General features: G+C 45.9%; 1 protein-coding gene and 1 long non-coding RNA gene across 2 annotated transcripts in view; both read left to right on the top strand.

The window, feature by feature from the left end:
* Positions 1 to 1,331: 1,331 nt before the first annotated feature.
* LOC139803675 (uncharacterized) lies at positions 1,332 to 7,924 on the top strand. Its single transcript, XR_011729108.1, has 3 exons — positions 1,332 to 4,000; positions 4,687 to 4,867; positions 7,724 to 7,924. It is a non-coding gene; the product is annotated as an uncharacterized lncRNA (long non-coding RNA).
* Positions 7,925 to 10,333: 2,409 nt separating this feature from the next.
* The window catches only part of NFATC2 (nuclear factor of activated T cells 2), a 94,347-nt gene continuing 87,873 nt past the window's right edge, over positions 10,334 to 16,807 (top strand). The window contains exons 1-2 of the mRNA XM_071760011.1: positions 10,334 to 10,406; positions 12,358 to 12,415. The gene's annotated coding sequence lies outside the window, so the exon portion shown is untranslated. The remainder of the gene's footprint in view (positions 10,407 to 12,357; positions 12,416 to 16,807) is intronic.

The following is a 16,807-nucleotide window of genomic DNA, read 5'->3' on the forward strand; positions in this document are numbered from 1 at the left end:
AGCAAATTTTTCGTGCGACCCCAACCAGGGAGATGTTTGTCCCTGCTGGCACCCACTGCTGTGAATTAGCAGAAAAGCCTTTCATTTGAAACATATATATGCTGCTCCTGGAAAAGCAATGATGCAATAACCTTAGGAGCAGCTATTTTCGGAATGTTCTCATCACTTGAACTCCTGATGAAGTAATTGGCTCATCACAACAGCAGTCCCAGGGCTAGGGCTCTCTGCCCTGATTCTGGGTCAGAAATGGCAGGGAGAGGCAATTGTTTTACATTGAGTACTGTCTGCAGGGAGAAGTTCAGTAACACTGATTAAGAACACAGTGCAGCAGTTTCTACCAAAAATGTAATAGAGCCATAAACACCCTAAAAAAAAAAAAAAAAGAAAACTTGGATAAAATAAATCTGTAATTGGGGAGGCTATTTAACCTATTTTACTAAAGCAATGATAAACTAGCCCTTAGATCATTAAATGTATTAAAGTCTGTTAAATTTTTTCTTTTAGATTCTATAGGATGCAGATGCCAGCATTTTAACCATTTTCATTAATAACTTTTTAATAAAATGGTAAGTGCAAATATTAAATAAACAGTTTTGTGATGTTTGCACACATCAAATGAATGCTGTAGACTTCAGAAATTACAGTAAGAGACTTCACTCCCAAGTGTTACCAATTTCCCACTCTAAATGGGTTACATAAGCCCTAGTTAGTGGTTCTTTTAATTTATGGATGGTTTCTTTTTAATGGTGAAATGTGTAATTAAAAAAAGCTAGAAATAGTTTTTCTAAACTCACTCTGGAAAGCAAAGTAGAATTTCTGCAATTTTTTTTTTCACCCAAACATTGCATAATAGTAGAAATGTCAAAGATTTCCATGGGGTTTAATTTCATTCTTCATGTGGCTGTGGTCATACAAAAAGCTTGAACACTGCAGGGGTTGGCAGATTTTTGGAAGATCACGCATCCTGGGATAAGTTTTCAGCCTGGGCTTTACCAAAGAATGCCGGTGGCCTTATTTTTCAAATTGTGGTTGTATTATACACTAGTGTGTCCTTTTTTTTTTTTTTTTCTCTCAACATAAGAAAAAGAAGAATAGGTGCCAACTGGTAATTGAGTATCTTACTGTGCCCCTGAGCCTTATGTCTTGTGTGAAGACATACAGAAGCTTCCTTTTACTTTAAACCATTTGGAGAGGTGATGACCCTGTGGAGATGACCTCTGCCATTGCCTTCTAAGTAATAGCAGCTCTGCACCTACTCTCCCTCTTCTCCCTTGCATTACCTTGGCATTAAGTGTCATTGTCATGATAAATCTTCCCTGGAGAAAGGTAACAGCTCCTGTTGCCAATTTACAGGTGGGATATGGGATCAGAGAGAGCCCGTGCTCTCTGGCATGTGCCTGAAGCCCACAGCAGAGGGTGAGGTGCAGGACAGTATTCTTGTTTTGATCATTAGACTTTCTCCCCATCTTATTGTTATCCTATGGAAAAGTTCCTTATTCAACAGAGTACCCGGATGTCTGTTTTTAAATTAGGAGTATGAAAACTGTTGCTATTATATGGAGTATTGATAATCCCCAATCGAAACATTTTGCTAGGTACTTCCATCTTGAAACTGAAACTGTAGATCCAAATTCCATCTGTGCTAAATGTTTTGCAACTGCACATGAAAATGGTGAGTTTTGGAGTGTGTGAGCTGCAACTGGCTGCAGAAAGAGCTTTGCTGCTGCTACAAAAAGGTAGTGCAAGGAAAAAACCTTTGCCAAGTGTGGCAGCAGTTATTAGCAGCAGTTAATCCTGGTCTAGCACCCGTTTAAGGTCAGTATCAACACTGATGCTGTGGTTCCTTGGGGCCACAAGCTGGCACTTCCTGGCCCTCTCTGGGTGGTGTGGGTCTCTCTAGGTCACATGGTGAATCTCTGAATTTTGGCTGCTTGCAATTAAAGTTATAGATGATCAGCTGCTTGCAGGATCTGGCCTTCAGAAGAATGTCCTTCCCTCTGCTGCTCTTCCTCCCTTTGTGGCCCAAAGCTTAACTGCTGTTGAGTAAGTGGGTTACAAAAAAGGGCTTTAAAATCATTGCATTCCCACTTTAAAGCCTCCCTCTCTTGGCTTGCTGTAATTGTGCACGTAAGGAGGAATATTGTGTGCTGTTCAGATTCTCTCTCAGAAAGCAATAGTAACAAGAACAATCTGTGCAAAAGAATTTAGCGCATTAAAGATGAGGGTAATAGTCATTCTCATTTGTCCTTTTATGTGAAACAGATTTTATTTAAAATGTACACTCTGAGTAGCTTAACTATATCCAGAAACTTGTTTACCAGGATAGAACTACCCATAATACAAGTTAAGAGCATGAGTGGAGGTGAATTCATTGTACTGCAAGAGTCTGCATAGTCAGCTCAGAAATGCTCCCAGAGCACACACCTTGGTGGGCACGTGGGAAGTGGGTGTCTCCTGTGCTTGAGAATTTATCACTGATTTACTCAAGTGTTGCACATCTGCTCAAGAAAAGCCATATTTTAGCTCTGCTGTAGGCATTGTATTTCTCTGCTATTAGACACAGCTATGTCCTTTGCTGGCTCTTTTGTTTTTAAGACATGTCACTTTGGATTTGTTTTGTACAGTGGCAGATTTCATCAATGTGACATTTTGACCAGTGATGGAATTCAGACACTCCTGTTTAAAATGAGAACAAGCCATTCATCAGTGAGACCACTATATGTGGTGATGTGTAATGCACCTTCCCTGCTCCAGCAGCAGCCCTGTAATGCCATGGAAAGAGATGCTGCTTAATGCTGAGCCATCGGGACAGGCAGGGATGCTTCCTACTCAGTCAGAACTCCTCTGCACCCTTTGTAAATTTGAGATAAATATTTTTAAGAAATTATTTTATAAGGATCATCATTCCCTCTGTCAGACAGCATCTCTTTTCCAATGCAGTGGTTTCCAGGGAATCACTGTATCCTCCATCTGCCATTGCTGTGGCTGCTGCCCTGTACCGGCTCAAGAAGAGCCATTGCTCTTGCTTTAAAGAGGAAAGTCCCACGAGGAAACCAGGCCAGGGCACTGATTTTGGACCAGGAGCTCAAATGGTTCGTGCTTACTGTGTTTTATTGCCTTTGATCTTGTTCCAAGAGTTAAAGAGAAGAGAGACCTCTAGACTGCAGCAGACAGTGAAGCAGCTCATCATCTTGCTACAAGGGCAGCAGCATTGCCAGTGGTCTTCTTGGCCCCTACGAGGTAGGATCTGTGCCCTGGAGATGTTGCTGGAAATGCTTATTGCTCTCCAGCTGCCCCTCTGTTAGGCTCCATCCTGTTCTCCTTATGTTTGACAACAAGCACACCATGAGCTGTAAAATTTCAGAGCCCTCGTGAAAAGCTGCCAGAATTTTAACCACTCTCTTGCCAAGGCTTCCTTGGCATGAGCCTGCAATGTGAGTGAGGAGAGCTCCTGCTGCTGGAGCTGTGCTCATGGTTAGCAAGTCCAGGAAATCCTTAGCACCATCCTGCCCATCTGAATTTTCCCTCCTGGTTTTCCCCCAGCAGTTCTCATGCTCAATTTTGATGCACGTGTGCACATTGCCTGTGCATGTAGGTATTGTTACAAATCAGTCAACTTGCATGTAAGATCTTTTTCTTAATTTAATTTTTAAATGTAACTGCAGGAGTTACATCCTGATCTTTATTAATGTAGCTTTTATTACTTAGTAGTCCATCTTGGTTTTTTTTTAGCTTGGAACAATTATTCCAAGCCCAAAGTGTAAGCTGCAAGCTAACATTGGTTTTCCCTTTATGTGTCTGTGTCCAAGGTAAGTTAAATCCCTGAAGAAGGGGAAGGGTAGTTTTAAACAGGACATGCACTATCATTGTCTGCTGTGAACTACTCCAACTCCAAAGAACCATTTCTCAATTATTATTTACAGTGTGGCACCAGCACTTGGAGCTTCTCCACCCTTACAGCTGGGCTGTAAACTTGAGAAGATATTTCTAAAAGACCAAGGTTAGATATTATCAATCCCTCATCTATTTTACTTTCTCCAGATGCATATCTTTCCAATATTTGGTATAGTTTCATTTATTTGTCAAGATGTGTTCGTGCTTTTTAGCTGGATCTGCATAAATTCACCAAAGTGAGTTTTCGTTTTAGGCTGAAGGTAGTGTCAGAATTTCTCAGGCAACTGAGTTCACAAAGTCTGATACAGAGCTGCACAATTTTGTTTCTAGGAAGTCTCAAACCTTCTGCTAATCAGATTTTGGCATCTTACCTTTCCCATATACAGGGAGAAATGAGACAGAAAACAAATTTTCTAAGTAAAACTAGTACTTGCAACACCAACCCACAAGGAGAAAATCCTTCCAAAATCAATTGGAAAAAAAAGCATTTTGCTGGTATCTTGGTGGTACCTGTGGCTGGTGAAAACTGTCCCGTTACACTCATCCACACCCTCACACAATCCTCGGGTTGTGTTTGAGTTCAAATTTAATTCTTGCAAGTCCCCATTACTGAAGTGTGGAACTAATTTTTACAGGTGTGGTGTTCACCACAAATAGAAAGAAACATCTTGTATTTCACACGTGAATGACAGCTATTTCCTCTAACAGCCAAGGTGCCTTTTGTGATCTTTCACCATCAGAATACTGTGCAGGGTGGTGATTTATACTGGTTCCCACTCTTCTTTCTTTCAGCTCCTGTTGCCATTCCAGCTCTGAAGAACATAATGCCACAAAGCCTTCAGTAAAACCAGAGCCTGGAGGAAATATCAGGTGTTAACATCCAATAAAAAGCTAACATGCTTGAATTGCAAGGTACCTCTTGTATGGCCCAAGCAAGGACTGACCTAATGCTGTGGTTTTATGATGGTGTCAGGTAAGGACTAATTATCGACCCTGGACTCCATCATGAGCTGACTTGTCAAGTTAACTTATCCACTGAAGTACCTTCAATTACACTGTGGGGGCTTTCCACTCCTTTGTATAACTAAATGCAGTTGCTCCCGAGGAAACATAGTGGGTAAATCTGAGGTGCTGAAAGAAATACTGCCCCAGAAATTACGTTGTAAGGAACGTTTTATATGCTTTGGGGTAAATTAATGACCGGGTTTGGGGTTTTTAGGAAAAAAAAACCAACCCATACAACAAACTTTGTGCACAAATACATACTTTAAAATATATTTTGTTTCAAACACCAGCTATTTTAACAACAGTGTAAATCAGATTTTACAGACCACATATTTCAAGTATGTAGTTCATTAGATGTGTGAAATTCTAGATTAGTTGCTGGGTGTGGCTAGAGCCCTAGTAATGAATCATAAATTGTGTTCAGGATATAATATCAAATTCCCTTGCTCTGGTGGTGATATTAAAGGGACAAAACCACTTTTTCAAAATAGGCATAACCTTTCTTTATTATTTTTATTTAGTTTAGCTATCATATGATAGAGCAAATAATTGCATCAATGTTTCCATCCTGAACCTAATGTGCAGGTGTCTAGCTGGATTAGCTCATATCATTTACATCCTAACATAACTATAATAAATGCTATTTATTTATATATATTTTGTCAGTGCTCTGATAGTGGGTTATAGTCTGTCTTTAGATACAGGAATATTACTCTAAACTGCAATTCATCCAACTTGTGTGAAAAAATTACCTTATATAGTGAGAAAACAGCATGACTTAATGTGTTTTGGAGTTATCCCCCAAACTCTATTGTGAGCTGGGAGCAATGTGCAAAAGTGACCAGCTATTTCCTCGTGGTGCTTTAAAAACTGTAATTTAGGAGAGAGAGATCTCTGTTGTATCCAGCTCTACTGAAGGGAGGAGGCAGGAAAGGATCCTGAGCCCTGGGGAAGGGCACTGGACTGAGCAGCTCAGGGGCATCTGTCAGCTGAGGTGTGGATCTACACTGCCTGGTCTTGGCCAGCACTTGTAGTTTCTTCCTCTCCCTTTTTTCCTGTGCCACGCAAAAGGAAGGAGCTTCACAAACCATATCTTACCCGGGTATAACTCCTAATGGGAATTTCCCAGGTAGCAACTTTTGGTGGGGCTAAAAATCTAGGATTAATTTAAAAAATTTCATTTTTCAGGCGTGGTTGTTTGTTGGAGTTCTCTTCCCAAAGTGTGGCCTGGTGAGTGCAGTTACAGAGCCTTAAGCTCTACAAGCAAGGGCGTAAAGAGTAATATGTATTTTACTTGCCTTGCCTGCATGGAGAAACACCTCTCTGACTCCAAAGTGTGACTAATGCAAGTAGCTGTCTGTCTCTCTCTCTCTCTCTCGCTTTTTTTTTTTTTCTTTTTTTTTTCTTTTTTTTTTTTTTTTTTTTTTGTGAACCTTAGCTTAAAAAACTTGGAAAAAAAAACAAAACAGCCCTGTGGTTTTATAAACTTAAAGAGAAAATATCCTTGGCAAGAAATCAACATTTTTATAGCCTTGTTCAGAGTCCTTATTTAATTAGTCTTGCTTTTACAAAAAGATTTTATTTCAATTTTTATCCTACATGCTTACTTGCTGCAAAAAGCATCACAGCTGTTAACCAAGTCACTGGTAGTAGTTTTTAGGGCAGTGCCTATCTGGAGGGCTTAAGTGTTCCCTGAAAACATTGTTTGATGTTTGGGTAAAAGTATAAATCACGGTGTATAAACATCCCTCTTCGCACAAGTTTGCTTAATCAGAGTGCACTAAGTGCAGTTCAGGTTTGGAGTAGACCTAGTGCCGCTTACCATCCAGTAAACCAAAGTATTGCTTTTATTTCCGAGCTGCCAGGTCTGAATCGTGGTTGCAAAGGTCAGGATCCACCTGCACCTTCCCCGTCCCTTGCTCTCCCCGGCTGCCCCCTCCCCACATCCCGCCGTGACGCTGCCGGGGGGAGCGGACTGCATTTATTTCTCCAGTGGATATCGGGAATACACGTTACCTCTCGAATTTTCAGCCGAAATTTTTCAGGGTTTGCCTTCTGCGGGGGCGGGGAAGGGGAAAAAAGCGTCCTGGGAAGAAGCGTCCTTTTCCGCCGCACCTCAGGGACCACTCATCCCGCCTTGTTTTCACTCTCATGCAGATGAATTCCCGTGCCTCTGCAATTCCTTAGCCGAGACTCAGTGCCGCTTTTTTGCAAATTGAAGTGACCAGGATAGATCTGAGATGTGATTTCGATCCCAGAGGCGGGGTGGGAATCGCGGTGGGCCGGGGGATCGCGGGATGCTGCGGGCAGGAGGATGCTGCGGGGCCGGGCGATCCCTGAGCCCTGGGGCTTTTCCCTGAACGGAAAAAAAGACCCCAAGCAAACAAAAAACAAAACAAACCCACAAAACAAAACAACCAAAAAACAACTAAAAAAAAAAACCAAAAAACAAACGGGTTTTTCAGGAAGCTGAGGCTTAAAGTTGGTTTTCCTGCAGGTGCAGCTCTGGGGCTTCTTTCACACATAACCTGACATGAGGGACATGTCAGACATTTCCACATACAAGTAGTTATGAATTTGTGCAACTGCTTTGCAGATATGCTTCACAGCCTGCCTGCACTCCTACAGGTTTCTAGAAGACAGGGACAGAGTAGGTGAAACGGGAAATTACAGCCTGGGTATCGTATCAGGCCAGCTGAATTAATTACATCCTTCTGGTCCCATAAGAGGACACTAATTCAAGAGCTGCCTGACTAAAGACAGTGAGAGTGGGGCCCTATTGTTCTATGAGTGAGTTGAAAGACATTTATTTTTTCCTTTACAGGAAATTTTCGGGGGAAGGAAAGAGATTGTCCTCTACAATTTCTTCAGTATGCTTTTATTTGTGGGTTTTGTTTTCTGAAGTTGCCTTTGTTAAAGAAAAGATAAAAATTAAAAAAAAAAATCACTGAACTTGTACAAATGATTTCAAATGTTCATAAACAGAATCCTTTTACTAAAAGCCAGTTAAAAAAAAAACAAACCAAAACAAAAAAACCAAAAACTACTCTAAGTCAACAAATAGCCCTTCACTTTATTGAGTTTTGTTGAAGAAAAAAAAAAACCAAAACAAAACTTCAACCAATTTTCATTTTAGGTGAAAGAGTGTTTGTCATTTGGAAAAACTGTTTTGATGGGAAAAATTCAAGCAGTTCCACTCTCGGAGAGTTGTATGTGGGTGGATTCCCCGGGCCACGCTGAGCTCATTACAAGATCAGACACTCCGTTTGCAACTTCATTAAGTGAGTGAACACGTTGTTTTGACAAGGGCATTGTCAGAAATAAGATCGAGTTGGTAACGTGGAGCCGGGATGCTCTGGGGCTGTGCGGGGGGCTGCGTGGCTGGCGCTGCTCGGGCAGGCCGAGCTGCAGCTGCGGGGGGGTTCGGCCCTCACTGGGCCCGTCCGGGACCCCTGGTTAGGTGCGGTGAAGACACAGCCCCAATGTGTACAGCTGATGCTTAAGCACGGATCCGTTCGACGTCTTAAACGTTTATGTGGGGGTTGCGCCGGGCAGAGCGTTGTGTGCGACGGCAGGTTCGGGGAGGAGAGTGTTTACTTTGGAAGGGTGAGGAGCTTTTGTCAAAAACATTTCTTGTTGCTGTGAGCCTGACATACCTTTTGCAAGTGGAAAACAGAGATGTCTCCATGAAGTCTATGATGATAAACTCCGGGCAGCTGCCCCGATGGCCTGAGAGCACATCCTCAGGAAGCCTTGATGTCTTATCTCCTGGACAACATGAGAAATTTTAAAAATACAGTAACCGTCTCGGTGTTGCTGCCAATGAACAGCACGGAGCCGGCCGGGGAGCGCTCGTTCCCCAGCGGGAGACGCAGCGGCCCTGCCTGGTGGCGGGGAGATGCTGCGGGCAGCTGCCGGGGGAAACCAAGGACCCCCTGGGACCCGACTCCTCCCAGCCCCCTTGGCCGGCTGCCGGCTCTGCCCGGCCGCCCACAGCTCTCCTCTCCCGTTCAGGGAGCTGCTTGCTCAGCCTCCTGGGCTGTCAGCCCGGCGCTGAGGCTGCTCACGGGGAGACCATCGGTTTCCAAACCTACCTCCTGAGTCAGGGAGCGGGCTGGGGCCAGGAGATGCGCCCTGTTCCCAAAAGCTGGGCATCCTCTCGGCAAACGGGGTGCCATAGGCATGATAGGGTCTGGTTTTGGGGAGTAGTGATGCAGTCCAAAATGTGCCCCTGAAAGGAAGAGGAAGTATTCTCCTAAAGAGGGAATAAATAGCTAAAAATATTAGCTATTAATAGGTCCCTAACTCCAAAAATAAAATCCCTTAGTGATACCAAAATAAGAAAGCAAAGGAAAGTCGGAGGTATTTGGCCTTCCTTTGAAAAAGGAAGCTAAAAATAACTATATATATATAAAAATCTCTCGTTTCTAGGGAAAGTCTCTGCCCCCGCATCCAGCTTGCAGAGTTATATAAGACTTGAACTATATCCCCTGCTCCTCCGCGGCCGCTCACAACGCGCTGGGAGACGGAGCCAGATGGAGAAAGGTTCCGTCAGGAAAGTTTAACTCAGAGGGGAAGCTGCAGCCAGTGGAGGACAGGATTCTCTCCCTGAACTCTCCAAAAGCCTTGGAAATCTTACAGTTGTGTCATATGCTGGTTTGGGGAATGCTAGCAGTCCGGAGGCAGCCGCCAGCCCTCTTTCACTTCATTATTTATTTATTTAAAAAAATTTTTTTTCGCCTTGCACTGAGTTTAATTTGGGTAGCAGGATTCAGCATTTTTAAGTTGGAAAAAACTTGGTGGAAGAAGATATTTTAGGAAAACCCTGTCATGTGAACTAGAGGGAGCCGATCAAACTGAGCTATTAAAAGAAAGACATTGTATTTTTAAACGGTCCAGACTAGGGAAGCCAACCTGTGTGCCATAACCGCTGAGCTGTGACTGCTCCCCCCGTTATAGCTCAGCGTGGGAGGAGGCGAAGCTTTCCATCGGGGTCGCCCATTCTCCGCTCGCTCTGGGATACCCTTTGGCACGACCCGGTGCCCTCGGCCCCCCCAGGTTGTGTGTGTCCCCCTGCACCCGAGTGCTCCCTTTGCTCAGCCCCCTCCCAACTCGCCCCTTCCCAGCTCTACAGTAGTGTTCCCCCTCGTCTGAAGCCCCTTCCCTACTCTGCATTTCTCAGTGCAATTATATCGAGTGATGCTGGGGTTCCCGGTCTGGGCCAGGGTAAGGAGTGTGGGTGGCAGGGGTGAAATGATAGTAATTATTAATAATTGCTTTGCTTTCCAAGCAAAGAACCAACCAACCCGTTTCTCTTTAAAGTTTCGAAAAAGAAATCAGGTGCTTTCGACCTCAGCTGATACCAATAGCGGGTCCAATCAAGCGCGTTAATTAGCTTCGGCGTGACCCCGGGGAAGCAGCTGGGAGGCGCGGAGTGGGCTGGGATGCGCCTGAGGCCGTGGCCGGAGCAGCGTCGGGAATTTTGCAGGACTTCGTTCGTAAACATGGTGGGTTCGAAGTGAGCCGTCGAAGGGGCTCGAAAGGTGCATGTACCCTGGTGCAGTTTCGGTGTCTGGAGCAGTTTTTCGGTGCTGCTCTGCAGCCCGCTGCCGTTCGCAAGAGGGGAATGTCGGGGGAGTGATGCTGGCAAAGCGTGTACCTGCTGGGGGGGCAGAAGGCCCCGGTGTTCACCCTCTGCGGGGACGGGGAAAAAGAGTTTCCCTAAAAAACGGGGGGGTGTGAGTGGGGTACTCTGCGGGGGCGGCTTGTACGGAGGGAGCTGAGGGGCGCAGCCTGACCAGGACGGGGCTCCCCTCACTTTGGGGGTCGATAGCAGCTGGTTGCATAACGGGCCTGTGGGGCTGGGGGAAGTATTTCCACCTCGGGTCGTCCAAAAATGACCAAGGGTAGGAAAGTGAGGTGCGCTGAGTTTCCCTGGCCTGCCTGCAGTTGCTAGCCTGCAGGACAACAAACTCGAGAAGCAGAAAGTTTGATTGTGATACCTCCTTCGAGTCGATTTTGGGACTGAGGGAGTGAAAAATGGAAATGTCGCGCGGGTGCCAGCCAGCCCTCCGTGCAGCTCCGGGCCAAGTCCCTCTGCAGTGACTCACTCCCCGCTGCTGCCCGGGGCTCCAGCTGACCCCGGCAGCCACCCCGGCTCCACATGTGCAGGGCGGCGTTTGGTGGGGTTATATACTAACACCGAGGGGCTGCAGAGCTATCACGGTCCCCGAAGAAGCATTTTATGCATGCAAATTCCTGGGTCTTTTCTTGGAAAAAAAGAATAATTATATATATATATATAAGACCAGTTGCATGGTGGTACTGAGCCCAGCGCGATATTAATAGCCAGATGTTAACATGCTGGTGAAAACTATACGTTGTGAGACAGCACACAGTTCATGACATCTTTGTCTTTATTTTCCTGTTTTCTCTTGCTTTATTTTCCTGTTTATACATAGTACATGTAAACACACACGGGTTGTCTTGGTTTCGAAGGCTTCCTTGGCTATTTCATTTTTGCTGTGCTCCACGTGTATCAATGGAAATCCATGGGGTTGCTCCTCTCTCTTCTAAATGGAGCTAAAAATAGAAACAGAGAGAGGTCTGTGAATGCCACCAAACAAATTAACTGATTATTTCTTTTTCTTTTCGTCTTCTGTATGAAGAATTGAGCCAGTGGTAATTAGAAGCCAAAACCTGTGCCAGCAACAAGATGCGTATTTATAGGGTGCTGCCGAATTTAAAAGACATAACTATAAGCTGGGGACTTCAGTTTTCTGAATGATTTATTCAGAGGTAAAAGCAGCAGCAGCCCGAGCTTGTCTCTGCTGGGAAGAGGAAAACTCCTGCACAGAAGCCCCGTTGCTTTGAAAGGCTTTGCAGTGCCTGAAAGTTTTGTTTAAAAAGCACACACTGGGATTTTTAACATCATCCATATTTCTTTCTTTCTCGCTCTCTAACTTTCTGCTCAACAATTAAGTGCTTGTGCTGCAGACTGAGCAAGCCGCAGAGCTGCCTTGGCCCGGAGCTGGGAGACGTCATGGATTCCTGAGTGTGAAGTTTGCAGGAAAGCCCTCAGTTTGGGAGATGGAGTCGATCCAGGGGTTTCCATGGCACTGGGATAAACAGGAGGAAACAGTGAGGGAATCCCGTTATTTTACAGCATTCAAAGACTATAAACACTCGGAGCAGGGAAGGAAGTGGCCTTTCCCTCTCTAGTAACCCTCATCTCAGAGCAGAGAACTGACTTCACTTCAGGAACAAGCTCAGCCCAGTTCGGATCCCTCTTTGCACCTCCAAACACTTACGGAGGAGGCGAGCAAGAGGGGTTCCCTGTGTCTGGGCGGCACTGGTTGAACATGGTTTAAAGAAGATTATTTTTCTACTTTTTTTTTTTTCTTACTATCGATTTTTTTTTTTTAATTTTTATTATTTTTTTTTAAATTCCTGATGCAGAGAGAAGCTGCCTGCAGGCTGGTACATTACCACCACATCATGAGGTCTATGGATCAAGGTAGGCTATCTCTCTTGCGCTGTGTGTCTGTGTGCTGTGTGTGCCCTTCTGTGCGCTGCCCTTGCCTGGGGGGCTCTGCAGGTCACTCCTCAGGCCAGGTGGTTTATCCTGCCGATTTTAGCTCGCTCGCAGGCAGCCCTTTGGGCTGGCAGGAAGGGTTTCATGGCGAGGTCCCTCGGGGAAGGGACTGGACTGGTTTTAGGCTTGGTTTGAAGCGCTCCGCGAAGGCGATATAAATCTGTCTGGAGAAACCTCTTCTTAACTTCAGCCAGAAGGATTCTCCTCTTCCAAGCCATCACCCCAGGAGTCTCGCTGAGTAACCTCCCGGCCGCTTAACCCTTACGCCGCCTGCCCAGGTCGGGGGCTCGGGCGGTCGCAGGCAGTTTCCTGGGCCCCGGCGGAGCTCACGGCAGCTCTGGGCTGGGGGCGGCGGCTCCGCGGCCGCACTGGCAACGGGGGTGCCCGCGGATCCCGGCGGGTTTGGCAGCCCCGCGGGGCGTGCGGGCGGGGACGAGCCGTGCCGGGGGGGGAGGTTCGGGGGGCTCGGGGCGGCAGCTGCGGTGTGCCGGTGGAGGCAAGAGTTAAGCGCGGCGAGGGGAGGGAGGAGTCTGCTCCGCTGTCAGCGTTCGGTGCGCGCCCGATCCGCGCCTCCCGCCCGCGTGTCCGCTCCGACCCGAACCATCGCCCTCCTCCGCGGCGGCGTTCTCCGCGCTGCCGCCCCGGCTCTACCGTGCAGCTGCCCAAGAGGGGCCGCGGCGTTCTCCGTCCCCACCCGTCGCGGCGAGCGAGGCTGTGGGCCGTGGGGGAGGGCGCGGCGGAGGGAGCGGCCCGGAGTGGGGAAGGGGCTGCGAACGGGGCAGCAGCTGTGCACTGCTGTCACGGAACCGGGAGAAGGGGCATCTCTCCGGGCGATGTTTAGCGGACGGGGAGGGGGTCTCCGGGCACAGCCGTGACTGGGGCTTTTGGGTCCGCGTGGGCACCGGCAGAGGATGCTTCGTGCGAGGGTTCCCCCTTTCCGCCCAGCTCTTGCAAAGCCCCCGTGGACCGGCGAGTCCCGCTGCTCCCCCCGGGCCCTGCAGCCCCTCCCCAGGCTGTCTGCCCGTTGTCCCGGGGTGCTCGACGCTGCACCCCGCGGGCCGGGTGGGAAAAGCAGGTGAGGTGCCAGCAGTGCTGCCGGTCTGGGAGCAGAGTGGAGAGGGGGCGGGAGGTAGAGAAGGGAAGCGCTTTTCCATTCACTCGCTCCGTTTTAGATACCCCCCGCACCGCGTCCCCGCCGCCCGCCCCGGCTCCGCTGCTGACTCAGAATCGCCCCAGGCGCTCCTGGAGCCGGCGGAGGGGGTTTGCGGGCTGTGGGGGGGATGAGACGGGTATCGTAGGGCTTCATTTGAAGAGCCCTTTAGTACAGGTTATTTGTTTTCTTCTGCCGTCGTAAGCACCTGCCAAAACACACTCATTAACACGTACACCCAAAGGGGATCATCCGAGAGCTCCCATTCTCGGACAAGCCAATAGAAAGACTCCGAGTGGCTTTATACCGCCTTAGGATCAGGCCATTGCCCTGCTTCGTGTATCCTCAGCTTTCTCCAGACAAAACTCTCTCTCTCCTGAGCTCTTCAGCTGCTCTTAGTCACTCCCACAACACCGCCAAGTTATTTTGCTGCAGAGGGAGCAGGAAAGGGAAAGACAGGAAACTTCTTGCACTTCTCGGTGCTGACAAGGTCTCACTCTCACCTGCTGTAGAGTAGCAGCGTATCAAAGCGCAAGGCAGTGCTGGGACTGCCACTACCGCGGTTCCTGACATTGCTCTGCAGCTCCGCTTTCCCAAAGACTGCCTGTTCCCCAGAGCAAAATGAAAGGCACTGATTTTTTATTTTTATTTTTATTTTTTCCCTTAGATTAAATACTCGAGACCACAGTAGCCAAAAGAGCAATTGCATGACTCAGCCCAGAGATATTGCAGAAAGATTATGCTCCTGAGACCCTGCATGTATTTTTTTTTTTTCCTTAGGCAAAATGCTTTCTCCTGCTGGTGGCGTAGGGCAATGGGAGCAGACCCTGGCAACAACTTTACTTCGTGCCACTAAATCTGCTCCCATTCTGCAGAGAAAGAGCTTCATGAAATTGCTAGAGGCTGATAGCACATGGCACTTTTGGATCAGTTTCTGTCTTTATGAGGATTTCTGCACCCACAACAAAGTGCAAGAGTCTTATTAATGCAGGGTGTGTAAACAATGATGTGTTAATAATTTTGGGCCCCAGCCTCCTTGTACAATTAGAGCAGGCTCAGAATGGGGAATAAAGACTGCATAGCCTAGTGCCCTGCTAGTGAAAAGATACTCCAGTGACTTTGCTCTCTGAGCTGTGCTTTTGCAAGTGTCAGCAAGACATTATCCATGGCAGAGATTTTCACCAGGTGACCACGAGTCCCTGTGTCATCTTGTCCCTCTCTCAAGGTAGCTCCTTTCTCCCTATAAGCCTATGCTGCAGGACACAGTTACACCAGCTAACAGCAAATTACTCCAGAGTCTTTCATATAGGGCAGGAATCACATTCACAGATGGGACACTGACATAATTGGAATGCTCTTTTATAACATTCCAATATTCTAACTGAATGTTTCATCATTCATTTTTTTGAAATAGCCAAGGATAATAATATCCCAGAACTTCTTTTCCACTACTGGCTTAATCTATTTTTTTAAACTATGATATGTGCATTCTTTTGGTTTGCACAGAACTTAATGGGAATATGGAGATAGGAGCATTTTTTCCATTGTCCTTTCTTGCCAAACCATTTTAAGCCTGAAATTGGGGGGTAGTATCTCTGAATCAAACTGACCCCAGAATTGAATAGTAGCATGTGTGCCTCTCAAAGAAAGTATCAGAGTATTTCTCTTCTCTGTCTCTTTTTTTTCTTCTTCTTCTCTAATAGCACTCCCCACACTCCAGACCAACCAACCAGTCCCTCACAGTCTGAGCTCATTTTTAAGAATTTGGATTAAGTCCATGTACAAGTTTGAGTTGCCTGTTAAATTTCTAATGCCTGTCACATATGCCATTAGAACACTGAGATTTTTAAGGCAGCATTGGTTCATACTTTTCTTTGGGTTTTAGGCTACTGAATAGATGTGCAGCATTTTTAATCCACTTTTCTCTACCTCTCGTTAAAAAAAATAATAGGTTAATGTGAGACTATTGCAGTATTAAAGATACAAATGTAAGTTACCTTTCATGTGGGCCACATAATAATTAGCACAGACACTGTATTTCTGAGAAGATAATCTGAAACTTTCTCCAGCACAGAGCACCATTTGATCACTTGCATTAGTGAAGTTATTGGTACAGGGAATACAATGGGACAGTATAAGTAGAAAGTGAAAATAGTAAACGATAAATTACATCTGCAGTAAATTTAAACAGCAAGAAGTATGTTAAGTACTTCTTAAATCATAGTGTCTATTACACTAGAAACTACTTTTCTTAGTTTTGCTTTTGGATTCCTCATCCCCTAGTACCTAGGTAGGCCAGTATTCACATACTTTTAAAGTTTATTAAAGCAAAGCCCTGCCAAAGGCGAGCACTGATCCAAGTATGTGGAAAAGGACTCCTTCAATTCTCCAGTTCCCTGAAATGGCAGCACAATGCATTTCCAGTTATGCTCTCTGTAGAGGCTGCAGCAAGTATACGTGGCTGTAATTTTTGTTAATGCTGCCAAAGACAGAATTTTCTGAAGTTCTCAAAGCACTTTTTTGGTTCATCAAAACAGCTTTAAAATAAAGAAATAAAGAAAAAAAAAAAAAAAAAAAAAAAAAAAGCAGTTAATGCTGACTCCCAGATCTCTGATGTGGGTGTTGTTCACCCAAGCAGAGAATTGTCACCAGGGGCTGGGAGCTGTGGCAGTGTCGGCCTCTTGACAGTGGCAAAAGGAGAAATAAATGGAAAATCTTTGTAGAGAGGAAGTGTTTCTGATATGAAAAAGACTGAGGTTTAGGGAAAACAGCTAGTATTTCTGGTCTTTGGACAGCAGATTCCAGCCTTTTACTCCAGCCCTGGTGGAAAACAAGCATTGGGAAGTGTTTGTCACTTTTGGGTTTTTCCTTTGATTTGGAGTGGCTGGATGCTTTTTCTGAGTGTATGTACTGAGCTGAAGTGTCCATGGCCTATATAAATTTAGCATTTTTTCCTGCCTTTTCTTCATGTCTTTTTAAAATTCCTGACTACGGGTGGTATTTGTCAGTTATGTAGCTTTAACAGCTAAACCATAAACAATTTTTAATGTTGTATTTTCATTGTTGTCTTCAGAGCATGTTTTGGGTATATTCAGCCCTTGGAGGTGTCCAAAAACTACAGTTCTCATTTGAGCTGAATTCTGCAGCTGCTTGCACCTACTAAT

This window comes from Heliangelus exortis, chromosome 16 (genome assembly GCF_036169615.1).
Source record: "Heliangelus exortis chromosome 16, bHelExo1.hap1, whole genome shotgun sequence".
NCBI classification, from domain to species: domain Eukaryota; kingdom Metazoa; phylum Chordata; class Aves; order Apodiformes; family Trochilidae; genus Heliangelus; species Heliangelus exortis.